Source organism: Pomacea canaliculata, linkage group LG10 (genome assembly GCF_003073045.1).
Source record: "Pomacea canaliculata isolate SZHN2017 linkage group LG10, ASM307304v1, whole genome shotgun sequence".
NCBI classification, from domain to species: Eukaryota; Metazoa; Mollusca; class Gastropoda; order Architaenioglossa; family Ampullariidae; genus Pomacea; species Pomacea canaliculata.
The window spans coordinates 20,159,740-20,172,823 of record NC_037599.1 but is presented as its reverse complement, the minus strand read 5'-3'; the positions used below and the strand labels follow the sequence as shown (position 1 = coordinate 20,172,823).

Genomic DNA, 13,084 nt, shown 5'->3' with positions numbered 1-13,084 from the left:
GACGTTTCGGCCTACTATTATGGTTCCCCCTCCTCTCTCTCCCTCTGCTCTCCTCCCACCAGTGCTTGTGTCCGAATGTTGGCGCGACTGAAGGTGAACAATATTTTAAAAGTTCGCCAAAGCCGACTGGACTGCCTTTTTATCTCTTAGTATCCTGGTTCTTTGTACAGAAAACTGCACATTTATTCTTAGTATCCACCGGAATGTTAAAGGTTAACCCGAGGCAAACATGAAAATCAGTGTGTTAGCACTAGTTTCCATGCAGGTTGATGACAAATTCTTGAAGTCTTCCTCCGCCACAAACACGAAAGCAATGTAGTCAAAAGTTAATCTAGAAGTCTCCCCCCCCCCCAAAAAAAAAAACAACAAAAAACCACCACACAGTACAACTCTGTTACAAGTGGCATCTCTGTCCTAACCTACGGTTTCAACTCGGGTGACCTTAGCGCCAGCTTGAGAGACAACGAACTTTCGCCCAGGTGTCACTGCTCTCAGTCGCCATGTGACCAACCCTGAGGGAAGGTCGTTCACGTCCATGGCAGAGACACTGAGAATCAACAGACAGAATTCTCATCCGCCTCATCATCTACTGAAGAGTGTGACATGCATTTGTATATACAGGCTTCTGTTCCCTCTCTGTGTTTTCATTGCTAAAAATGGTATGGTTTGTTCAGGTCATCAGTTTCTTGTTTTACCACCCCAATTAAGCCTCTTTAGGCAAAAAGTCAGATCCAGGCCATGAGATGTAACTGGGTGAAGCCCGACATGGGGTATAATCACCAACACGTGCAAGCTAGCGGCATTGCTGTCATGACTGCACATTATGCACGTGTACCTGTCATCCTCCGTCCCTGACCCATCCGTCACAACCACAGCACTACCCCACCCTCATACCCCCCACCCTGCATCAACTGCACTCGTCCCATCGTGGGACTCCCTGCCATCTCAAACAGCGGCACTGTGCGTTCTCACCATCAAATGCCGCTTCCACGACCCTACTTCCCTCTGCATTCACCTCTGTTCACCCACGTCACCATTGCCCCAGCCATCCAGGACTCGGTGTGTCAGGCGCATTTAGAGAAGGAAGGGAGGTTGAAGGCTGGGGGTATAGCCTGTGCACTAGTTTGACGAGCAGTTACCAATAACAATACCGTTCGCTTGTGCCTCTCCACAACGCTTGACGAGTAAATGCCCAGAATGAAAAAAACAATCGTTTGGCCAAGATGTCATTTATAGGCTGCAAGTTTGCTCCTGAGCCTGGACGACTGCTTCACAATTGTGGCATGCTCTTGTTTTTGAATGAGTAAGCATCTCCTAAAATATCTTCAACTGAAGAGAGAGAAAGCAGATATAAGTAGATACGACAAAAGGGTGAGCGTGGAACAAGCAGAACTGATAAGAAAGCAGACACTTAAGCTAAATAAGTATTTTCCGTAAGTGTAAAAGAGCATTCGAAATGTTACATGGAAACGAGCCGTCATTTCTGCAAAGGGAGAGTAATCTGACGCGCGCTACACCCTGCCCCCCCCCCCCCCCCCGATGATAGCGTTCTATACACGAACTCAAGCGATAAAAAGCATGTTTCAGGCTTTAAAAAAAATTATCGGTTTAACCTATCTGCCTTACTGACGTTCTCGATGCTTACAATACGATGGCCCATGACAAATATGTGCAATCAATATGAACTAAGCATTCCTCGGGTGTCTCCAGAAATTTTTACCTTGCCCTCACCCACCCCCGGCTATAAAGAACTACCAAAAACGGTATGTACAAAGGGAATTAATACATATTAAATGCCACGGCCTCATTTTCCAGATTCCAGAAGATTTAGATTGAGTTTTCGATTGGCTCAATCTCTACATCCGGCCTCGTGTCACACTTCTTCAGGAGGCCCAGAGGACGCCAGTCGGTCCAGGCGCCGGGTAGCGCGACTAGCTACCCGTGGAGATCATCGACCATCCGGGCTATGACAGCTTTAATTGTGACTATCAGGAGAAATGGTGCGACACCTTGTGGCGCCATCACACGATGCACCAGCTGTTGGTGCACTGAGCTAAGCCAAGGCCAGGGTTTTCCTGCGCCTCAGACCAAACGTCTGACCATCGAAAAAGAAAATGAGTCACAAGTGCACATGACAACACCTTGCACCACCGATCATCTGTTTCGGAGACCGGTGGCAGCCATCAATATATTACTTACTGCACAGAACTTGACCAAGACTGCACAGCTTTTGCCAAATCTCTCTCCCCCACCCCCTCTGTGTGTGTGTGTGTGAAGTATCCGTGCAAATGTATGACAGAGAGATACGGGTCTACTGTCAAAAATGGAGCTAATTAAGGGACTCGAGTATAAATATTTCACACTGGTTGATGATAGCCTACTGAATAATTGTATTCTCTAATCCGAACTCTTCCCCCATCCACCCAACCTTAACAAAAACCTCAATAACACAAGGATTTGCGCTTGCATTTTTACACCAATGTCTAAAAGTGACCTTAAATAGCATAATACACAGCAGATACGCAGAACATACAGTACACAGTAGATACAGAGAGAAGGCGCGAGCAAATGAGGGAGAAACTAACAGAAGAAAAAGTGAATGAAACACAAAGCTAAATATGCGTCAATCATAAAACCATTAACCTAGATATTCAAAACTCTCCACATACCGACACTCAGAACCAAAGAGGTGAAAAATCCAAACTAGGAATTTGTGTGACTCGCGCCAGCCACTCACGAGAAAAAGTGTCCCCTCCCCCAACCCCCGACCGAAGTCGCAGGAGAATGGGAGTTGAGAAACAGGGGCACTGCACTGACAAAGGCTGTCGTGGTGATAACGGGTACACACCCTAACACACAGGCGATCCTCTACTCCTCCACGCGGAGTCCTCTAAAGCGAACGCCCACCTGAGATGCGTGTGACGTTACCTGTAGGGGTCGACATCCCACTACCACTACCACCACAGGACTGCAGCGTTTCCGGTTGCTGGGTTGATCCCTGGAATCGGACACACCTACTAATGTCTTTGTTTTGCTTCCTTTAGCAAAAGACTGGCCGACACATGAGAGGGGGAGAAGCCCGCAGCGCGGAACAGGTGTGCGGCGGCGAACGGTAAGAGGAGGAACTGCGGGCGGAAAGATGCTGCGCGGTGGCGCAGCTGAAAAGGGCTACCCCCACCCCATCCCCCACACTCACCGCTGCCCACGTGCGCCACAAACACGACATCTTGCCCCCCGCCAACAAAGGTGTGGGAAGTGGGGTGGGAGGGAGAGGCGGGCGTGCTACAACTTGTTTAAGAACTCGTCTGGCTTGTTGTTGAGGTCACATCTGCACAGGGTCAGAGAGGATTGAAATGGAATGCTGCCACTTCAAGTGCTCTCTTGTTACGCATTCTGTTTCCCCTAGTTTCACCCAGCTCCTCTTATAACCCTCTTCTTCCGTCTCGGCTTTCTTCCTCGATTCTCCTCGACGTTGTCCCCCACGTCTGCGAATTTATCCTGCGCTCATTCGTGCACCTTCCCTCCACCCCCGCAACTCTGTCTGGCTCTCTCTCTCTCACACACACACAGACAGACAGGACCTCAAGCTAGCCTTCATCTATTGAGATCCACTGACCGACATCTGCAACGCCAGCGAGGTTACCAGCCGAGTCGCCAGTGACAGGAAGGAGAATGGGTGAAGCGTGACGGCTTCCAGTATTGCTTTGTCAGCATTATATTGCTCGTATCAGGTTTCAAAAGCTGTGAACACCTAGGAACTGGCTGTTCCTCGCTGCACCAAAGACCAGCCAAACTGTCGTCTGGCCATGCCCGCCTTTTCACCGCAGGTGGGTGTCGCATCAACATACCAACAGCTTCAGACCGTAACATCCTTGTTACGTGGTGAGTTTGTGCAACATGGCTCATGCTCATGGAGGTCGGCATGGGCCGTCTTGCATGAACTGCCATCGATACCCTGAAATTAAAGGAGTAATGCGAGCACAATTGAGCTTTTTTTTTCCCTGTTTTGGTCTACCTCTCAACTGAACGTTAACTCGTCTTCTCCGTTAACTGTTTCTTAAATCCTAGCATTCGTCGAAATTCTGGATGTGATTACAGGTGTAAAAAACCGGTCACTACGCAGTTTGCATCGCTAGAGTGTTGGCCAAGAATGTTGGAGGCAGCACCACAAAGCCCGTTACAAGTAGCATCTAAACAGCATGCCCTCGCCTCACAAACAGGTTTTTCGAAGTCTTTACTCCGAGTGTGGCCAGCTCACATTCTTATGTTGCAAACACCCTCGCTCTCAGACCCATTTAAAAGTGATTCGTCAACCTTCATCTCCCCCTTCCCCACCAGCCGCCCATCTCTCTTAATCAGCCCTTCCTTCCCTCCCTGTGCAAAATTCTAACCACAAGCAGCCTTGACATCACAGGCGCTTGCTTCAGGAAATGCATCTGGTTGTTGGTGCTCTCGTTGCTGCTGTGGTAGCTGTTTTAATAGTCTGACAAAGACCTTTCACCTATCGATGCCTCACACTATCGAGCGCATGCGGATGTCATCTGCATCTGGAATACATCCCGTAATGAGCCCCAGATTTTATCTTTTTTTTTTTCCTTTCTTACCAGTGGGAGTTCTTAATTAATTTAGCCTTGCACAATCATGCGGTGACTTGTATAATCAATCATCTATTCAGCCTGGTTGTCTACTTACTCGCTGCACACGCCACACAGAAACACGAACGAAATATTATACATAATGTTGAGGATTACAACTTATTAACAAAAAAATTAAAGAAACCTAATCCCAACACCATCCGATTCGCTATCCCAACAGAATTAGCATTTGCAGCACGTTGTCACTAAAAGTTAAAATATTTGATTAGTTCATTCGGCAAAGGGACTTACACTTTTGGCACTCCCATATCTACAGGGCAGGTGAAGAATGCCTCCATCGTCAGGTATGGGCGGCGGATGCTTCCCTGAATGTCTCTGAGTGCACGCGCGTTCACGCTCATCTGGTGCTCGTGCTTTTCGCGCTGCGTGGCTGTTGTGTTAACCCGTGACATTACCACAGCACCACTCACAGGTTCCTCATGTTGCTGGCATTCTACAGCCATCTGTCGCAACTTCCGGGACCGAGACAGGTTTTCTCCCGTGGAAGTGACACCAGTGATGACGCAGTCACGTGCACCGCGCGCCATGTGGCTGTCGCTGGATGCCAAAGACTTATACCTATAAGTGCATATATTTAGCATGTTGCTTTAGCAATCAGCTAGAATGGGTATGTTTCTCTAGCACTGACAACATGTTGTGCACAAATGCATGGTCCGGTCATCAACGCCTCGAGTTACTTCCTCTTCCCCTTTTTTCCTCCCTTTTATTCCTATGCGTCTTTAACTTTCTCATCTGCCTCGTTCAAACGCAGAAGAAAACCCACATGTGGCGCACAGAAGCAACCGCGAACACCAAACTGTACCCCTCCCATGCCTCCTCCCACCACAAAAAAGGAAACGACAACAACAGCGCAAAACATACTATTATCATTCTCAAAAGTGACGCAGATAATGTGGGCAACGCGTAAGCCAACGATACCACGAATGTCTGGAGCGAACTACGTTTATTCAAACGGTCACAGAACAGGCTTTCAAACGGGTACCTTTACAATTCTTGAATAAAAAAATTGTGAATTTTGTTTTCTTGCTCTCTTTTGGCAGTTAATGTAGGGTCATAGGTCAAGTCTTATGGCAATTAATGCAGCCTCGCAAATACCATGATCGAGACAAAAGCACAGTTGGTAATATTCCGTACAACACCCTCCCACCTCCTACACATACGCCGCACTAGTTACTCTTATTGGTTCGCTCTGTGAAAGTAGTTGCTTGCCCCTGGAAACCTGGTTGCGACCCTTTGACCTTTGTCTATCAGATCATCAGTAAGAAGGCTTCGCGCTAGCTTAGAACTCTGACCTCAATGGGTCCATCTATATTTTATGACATGATCGGTTGGCTGCTTTTTTTCTTAACGGAGCTATGTATCACAAGTGGGAGCATCAGTCAGTTGCTCAGCCATACCCTTATTCGGAAAGGGAAATGAACCCTTGGTATTAACTTCAAGGCCTCCAAGTGCGGGGATTTTTTTTTAATGAGGGGGGGGGAGGTTACCTTTAAATGACCGGACTGAGTTCAGAAGAGGAAAGTTGTCAAACTTGATTAACTTCTGCTCTCGAAAAGCAAGTCTACAAAATCACCTTGCAGAGGTAAAAACCTCTGACATCAGCCGCGTGTATACCTTACGTTGGCAAGGTGACAGCCGGTGAGGGAGGTCAGATTCTTGGTTGAGTCAGGCGCATCAGTGGACATTCATGAGGACACGATTGATGTTCATTGGTAATATTCCGTTTTTACCGCTTTGCTTCTAGTTCAGAGAGAGAAAGAATACCTGTGTGTGTGTGTTGAGATCAGACGGCGATGGTTTTTTTTTTAAATCCATAGGCATATTGCGGCTGCAGAACTAAAGTACTAAAATCCCATCGTTCCTCAAGATGGATGGTAGGAAAAAAAAGTGACACCTCTTTAACACGTTTGATAAGGAAACTAGGAGCAATTAAATTCTGTGACAGCTGTGCACACAGCAGTGAAAACGTAAACTTGTGAGCGGGAAAGAGATGGTTTCATATGTACCCCCTTCTCCCACATACATCGACCTCCCCTCTCGTGACCTACCCGGCGGCGAATTTTCTTTTTCCCACACGAAAATTATATAAGGACCCTATTTGAGATTCCTGGTCAGCATCAGCGACTCTATCTGGATATAACGTGAGTCGTGGCCAAACAGAAGATCCTATATAATTTTGCTTTGGAAGGGGGAAAAAATTGGATACTCAGCGACCTTCCGAGCAAGTCTGTGGCCTTATCATTCACACACCCCGTAGAGACCGGTAGATGCTGAGAAAGGATTAGCGGCGAGTCACACACACGGAAAGATAGCCGGGTGGGAGATGTAAAGATCAACGAACACATGGACGAGGAAACACCGCGGAGCTGTGAAGGCACTTCTGGAAAATGGCGCCGTAAAAACCTGGGCGAGACTTTAGTGAAGGCCAGAGCGACACCTCATGGAGCTACGTGCCTGTCCTTGGTTGTCGCTTTTTTTTTCTTCTTTTTTTTTAAATCTCGGTTACCGGGGCTGAGGGCATCAGCGATATGTTCATTTCGGAAGGTCGTGACCTGACCGCGGGGTGCACGCACACACACTGACAAAAAGCACCATTGTTCCATGAACATCAGCCCACGCGAAGCGTTATCCAACGCAGCAAACCAGGACACACCAAAATAATAATTTTTAAAAAAAAGCAGCTGAAAGTTAAACTTCGATTAAACAATAAAATGAAAATGCTTGATTCGGTCTCCATGCAACCTTTCTGCTTCCCTGGAACACGTCGCCTTTATGTGTAATACTGTAAACCCGCCGCCCCCGCCCTCAACACCACCCTCCCCATTAGGCATGGAAAAGACGGACATTAGTTTCGCCAACCCTTCTCTGTTCCGTGTCTGCTATTATCATCGCTTCATCTGGTGGAGTCAGATTCCGATCTCTCGCCGCCACCCTCGATATTCCACGAGGCTGCAAGTGATACGCACGCGACAAAAGCTGTGCACGAGAGGTAACGTCGCCGAGCGACATCCACCTTATCTGGGCAAACGGACAGCAAGTCGCCGACGCAACCTTCCATTATCTGTCTCGCTTGTGGCACGCGCCTCAAAGACACTCGAGACAGGAACTCAAGTATCATTTCGATGGGGCACTTAAGAAACAATGTCGAACAGTTTGCTAAGCTTATAAATACTCTCACTTTTGCGAGAATCATTTCCCTGTCTGTAGCTGTCGACGGTGCAGGGCTATGTGCCTTCGATGGCTGGAATCTAAGAGCCTGAAGTTATCCTACCAGTCCTATAAACACATCAAATGAAAAAAGGTTCAAAAACCCACCCAAAACTGCATGAAGGAAAAAAAATAAACAAACAAACCTACAAAGATGACACCCCTACAGCTCTAGCAAGTCCTCAGCCCACACACTACAAGTGCTAGCTAGGTCCTCAATGGGCACCAGACCAGATGGTCTGACACCCAGATAGGGGCTGCAGTTTACTCACTTCAACGAGCTTGCTAAATAAACATGATTTTACAGACACTTTAAAACTTGGTTACAGTGGGAATTTAAGGATGTCATAGCTTGCTGGACAAAGGCCACACCCACTACTGTGAACTGCTGCAAACATCTGTTAACACTGTGGTGACATGAAGCAACAATAAGGGAGGTAATATAGCACAATAAGTCATGGTATACACCTCTTCCATGCTCTCTCTTTCACACACACTCTCCACACACACACATTTTTTTTCACACATAGACACACATTCTCCTTCACACACACACACCCCTCATTTGTCCTAGGGCAAAAACCTAACCATTTCAACCCTCTAAGTCTGCCCAAGTCATTAGTCATTAGACAATTATCATATATAATGTGCAGCATCTTTAATAACATATAATTTCCCCTTCAAATTCTTTCTCTTCCCTAAATTGACATGATTTTTTACGATTTAGGGAAAACTATTCGTTCACATCTGTATTTTTTGTTACTGTACAGGAGTCTCATTCATGAATCATCTGTGCAAAAGGACACATACCACACACATTTACAATCCACATCAACACAAGCAAAAATAAAACAGGCAAAAGATGGACCAGATCAAAACAAGTAAAATGCTATGTTAACACATATCTATATTTGGTAATAGTGGCACATGGTGTTTACATACTTTCATATACATTAACTTGCGTTGACCAGCTCTTTATCAATCAACAGTTGTCAAACAAAAATATTGACAGTGCACATCTGTGGATTTTTAACATTACAGCAAAAAAAAAATTAAACAGGCTAGACTAAACATAGTGGAATCACAAACTCCAACTGGACAAACTTGCTAAGAAAAGCCACCTAACAACTTGGCTAACAGCTCTTAAGGTCATCTACATGCACTTTATGGCTCTCTCATTCCTTTATCACAGTTAAATCAAAGTGAAGAAAACACAGAACTGCTAAAAGACCATTGCTTTTCTGATCATTGTCAAATCTATTACTTTGTAAGCTTGCAAATTAAATATCATACCTGAAAATTTAACCTGTTACACTCTTTGAACTAAATATTAAATGAGGACAATTTTCAGGTCTTTTCTCAACTAATAACAGGCTCTACATATGTGAAACAAAAGTTTGTTTCGATCTCTTAAGAGCTGCCACACTTTGTCAGTCCATGAAATAACCTATGAAAATGTTATAAAACTCCACACCAATTAAACAAAACGCCTCTAAGACCAAAAACAAATTCACTCTGCAGCAAGTGAACCAATGACCAAATTTTTAAAAGAACACCGTTTACTTTTAGTTTTCGTTTAGTTATCTACATGGTTTTGTGACATGCAGCCTAAATGCTGGAGAATTAATACAAAAGTTTTAAGAGCAACCTTCTGTATCATCATACACAGACTTGTGCACACCCAAATGCACTTACACCCATCTACCCTTATAAACCCACTATATACTATTACACACATAAACATAAAGAGCAAGATTGTATACATTTACCATAATGTCAAATCAGAGTAGTGTTTTCAAGGTTTCATTTGCAATCATGAGTTATTGAGGCTTAAATTTCAAATGAGCTAATTGTAAGTCACAAAACAGAAGCCTCCTAGTCAAAACTGTAACTTTAAGATTTTTGAATGCAAATAAGAGTATTTTACTTACATATGTAAAAAGTTTATTACTTTCTTCAATGTGTACTAGAGTACAAAAGAAAAAAAAATGTCTGAACAGTTTTTTTATAACCGAAAAATTTATCATGTACGCTGGGAGATCCACCTGTCTATGAAATACCATCCCATGTGATGTTCAAAATGCTCAAAACTGTTTTCTGACTCTCTTTAAAAAAAATGCAAGTGAAGACCAAATGACGGAGATACCAAAAATGTGCTGCATATGTTAACTCTACGTGGTATGGCATGCGAAAATCAAAACGAAACTTCGCCAAACATAATAATTGGCGATAACTGATCGAATTAGTGATCGACTAACGTCTATCGATGACACGACTAGAAAGCAAAGAGTTCACGCAATAAGAACAAAGAATTTTTCACTTGAGTCAGCTGGCAGAGACTCTACAGCAACAGAACCACGAAATCCCTTATCTGATTGCGAACTAAAAGCGTCTGCTGCTAGGGTCTTGTCAACCTACAACTGTCGCTTGTTGTTTCTCGCCGCTTCCACCAAGCCGACAAGGGCAAACGTGCGACATCAACTACGTTCTCTTGAAATAAAAACACAAGCACGCATAATAAGCACTTACCTACATGAAATATTTGAATCAGCCCTGTCTGGTGAGCGCTTTTTATCCACTTTCAGTCTGCAGAAAACGCAAACGGAACCTAGTTTTTCGCATGTGTTGCATTGGCTTTGATGTGAACCACCATAGTATGTGAAGCGCCCGGATGTAGGGATGAACTCTAGCGGCCTGGGACGACTCGCAGGGGCCGTCTCAAAATACTCACAGGGCATCGGCAAACATATCCTACATTTCAACAGGCGGAATAACAAACAAATAACGAATATAACTCCACTTGCTTATTAGCTGCATACACATGCAAGATATGTGTGACATTGACAATAAAAGCGCGTCATTCTTTCGATAAAACAAAATGTAAGCCTAATAATGTGACAAATGGAATCCTGAATTCTCTTCACATTTGGTAAAGGCACATTCAAGGCAAATTAATGTTAGTAAAACTCCAACGCCAACTTAGTTTCATTGTAAAAAAAAAAATACAATTAGTGGCGTCTGCGTACTGCAAGAAAATTTTAACATTTCAGATAAAAAAAAAAACCAAAACAAACTCTATCACTGCCCTTCCGTCAGCGGCATTAACGTCGATCGAGGGGTTTGGGGATGAACGAAACCGAATGCATCATCAGCATCACCAGTTAAAATACTCGTTAAAGACCCAAAGGAGACTTCATGTAACTAACCTAATATGTTGTTAAAATACTAATTTATGGTCGAAAATGGGTTATTGTGAAATATGAAATTTTAGACTGATCAAATATTAAAGACTGAATTTTCTCCCAGCCTTATTTTTGTGATCTATGGTTAATTATTTTTTTTTAATAATTATTATAAAACCAGTGCTTTAAACGATTCCATCTTAATAACGACGAGCTCCAGATAGTCTATATGAAAGAAGAACACCGGGGAAAAACATTTTTTACGCGCTCTTCCCTGGAGGTGATCGTGGACGTCGCTTATACTCTTATCCACCACCACCTCCATCATCATCACCACACACACACCCTTTCGGTATTTCATAATCTTTCATTCGCGAGACACAAGCAAGGATAGTAACTACAATTAAACGACCTTAGACGAACTAAAGCCTTCAATATTGATATGCTTTTCCATATATGACTTCTTAGTCAACAATTAAGACTGTTAGTCAGCTATGTGTGTATAAAGAGAGAATGTGTGTAGAACGTGTACGCACCGGTAAGGATTCCTTTAATGTCAATGATGTCAGGCATTTGTTTCATTCGATATTTTAGGAGCAATCCCAAAATTTTAACTGTCTAGTGTGTTTACTTTACACACTCTTTGAAAAATAAGTTATCATTACAATATTATTAAAATAATCTAAGCAAAAATGACATCTCGTGCCTACTCTCCGCAAAAACATTCTGGGCCTAATAACAGGGCTCAATGGACAGCAGAAATATAAAGGTCGTGATCTAAGATAACGATGATGATAAAATCTTTTAAAGTGGTAAAGTGTCCGGTTTAAGGGAAACAAAATACTGTATTCTCAATTCTCTTACAACGCTTAAAGGACTTAAGTTTCGTCGTTTTATTATTTACTTGTTATCGAATCTCTTTCTCCCGCCAGTTCCTTTTAGCCAAAATGTGTTTGGAACATGAACTGCTTCTCTCGCATGCATGCATATAAAACAGATAACTGATAATATACGTAGAAGAGAATTATCTGTGGCAGGTCTAATTGCCAGCTAATTAGATATCATATAAATTGCGCGTGTGGTTGGCTGCTTCCCAAGACAAAGTTCTGGTGACCGAGGGCCTTTCCGCCGCTTGGTACACAGCGACACGATAGGCGGTGACTGTTCGTAAAACAAAGGTTTGTAGTGCATGAGAGCGAGAGCAAGAGAGAAGGGGGTACAAACACCGGATGAGGGTGTTTATGTAAATGTAAACGTTTGCCCATTTTGTTGCTATCATTATTGCCACAGCCCACTTTGCAGCAATATAGACCTTAAATAATTTTTAACTGTGATGCACTTGCACTTGAGACTACCTTGTTGCTAACAACTTAATTTAGTTTAAAAAAAAGTTTAACCAGAATGTCTTGCTGACCCAATATTTACTTTATTCTGTAATTATCCCCACCCCCCAACTCCTCCAACCAACTTGCCAAAGCCGAAGGCATCCGGTTCTGTGTATATGCACTCTTTCTCCCCAGGGAGTACGGTGAAGAGGACAGTCCAGTAATAATAATAATGGGTATTTATAATGTATTCCTGGTGCAATGTACTTAGACAAAATGAGACATGTAAAGGACAGACACAAATCATTGACCATCATGGTGCCGCTGTTACACAGTCCTAAAGCATTCATTTGTCATTACTGCAAAGAGGATTAAAAAAAAGTCTCGAGTTCAGACACTGGACAATGACATATATTAGCATCAAAAGGCTGGTCATCTGAAGCGGTTCATTGGTTTCTCCATTTAATGCCCCTTCCTTCTTGGTATGAAATTACCTATAGGTGAAAACACTTTCTTGTTAAACCAACCGACCGATCAGTCCCCTGAGACAGCTTTTCAAAACAGTGGCAAATGATTTCTGTGTATCATTCCTTACTTCTTAAGTTTTGTGTGTGTGGTTGTTGTTTTTTTTTGGGGGGGGGGAGGGGAAGGGGGAGGGGAGAGTTTGGTGTGTATGCAAATTAAAAATCACTTGATACAGCACATTTTCAGGTAA

General features: G+C 43.7%; 1 protein-coding gene across 11 annotated transcripts in view; it reads right to left on the bottom strand.

The window, feature by feature from the left end:
- The window catches only part of LOC112573633 (serine-rich adhesin for platelets-like), a 44,928-nt gene extending 31,988 nt beyond the window's left edge, over positions 1–12,940 (bottom strand). For 7 of the 11 annotated variants that reach the window (XM_025254183.1, XM_025254182.1, XM_025254171.1 and 4 more), the window contains exon 1: positions 10,392–12,940. The gene's annotated coding sequence lies outside the window, so the exon portion shown is untranslated. Of the gene's footprint in view, positions 1–2,669; positions 2,693–2,928; positions 3,095–4,886; positions 5,083–10,391 lie in introns of those variants that run through there. The other 4 variants (XM_025254172.1, XM_025254174.1, XM_025254179.1 and 1 more) reach the window with 4 other exon arrangements.
- Between the last annotated feature and the right edge of the window lie 144 nt (positions 12,941–13,084).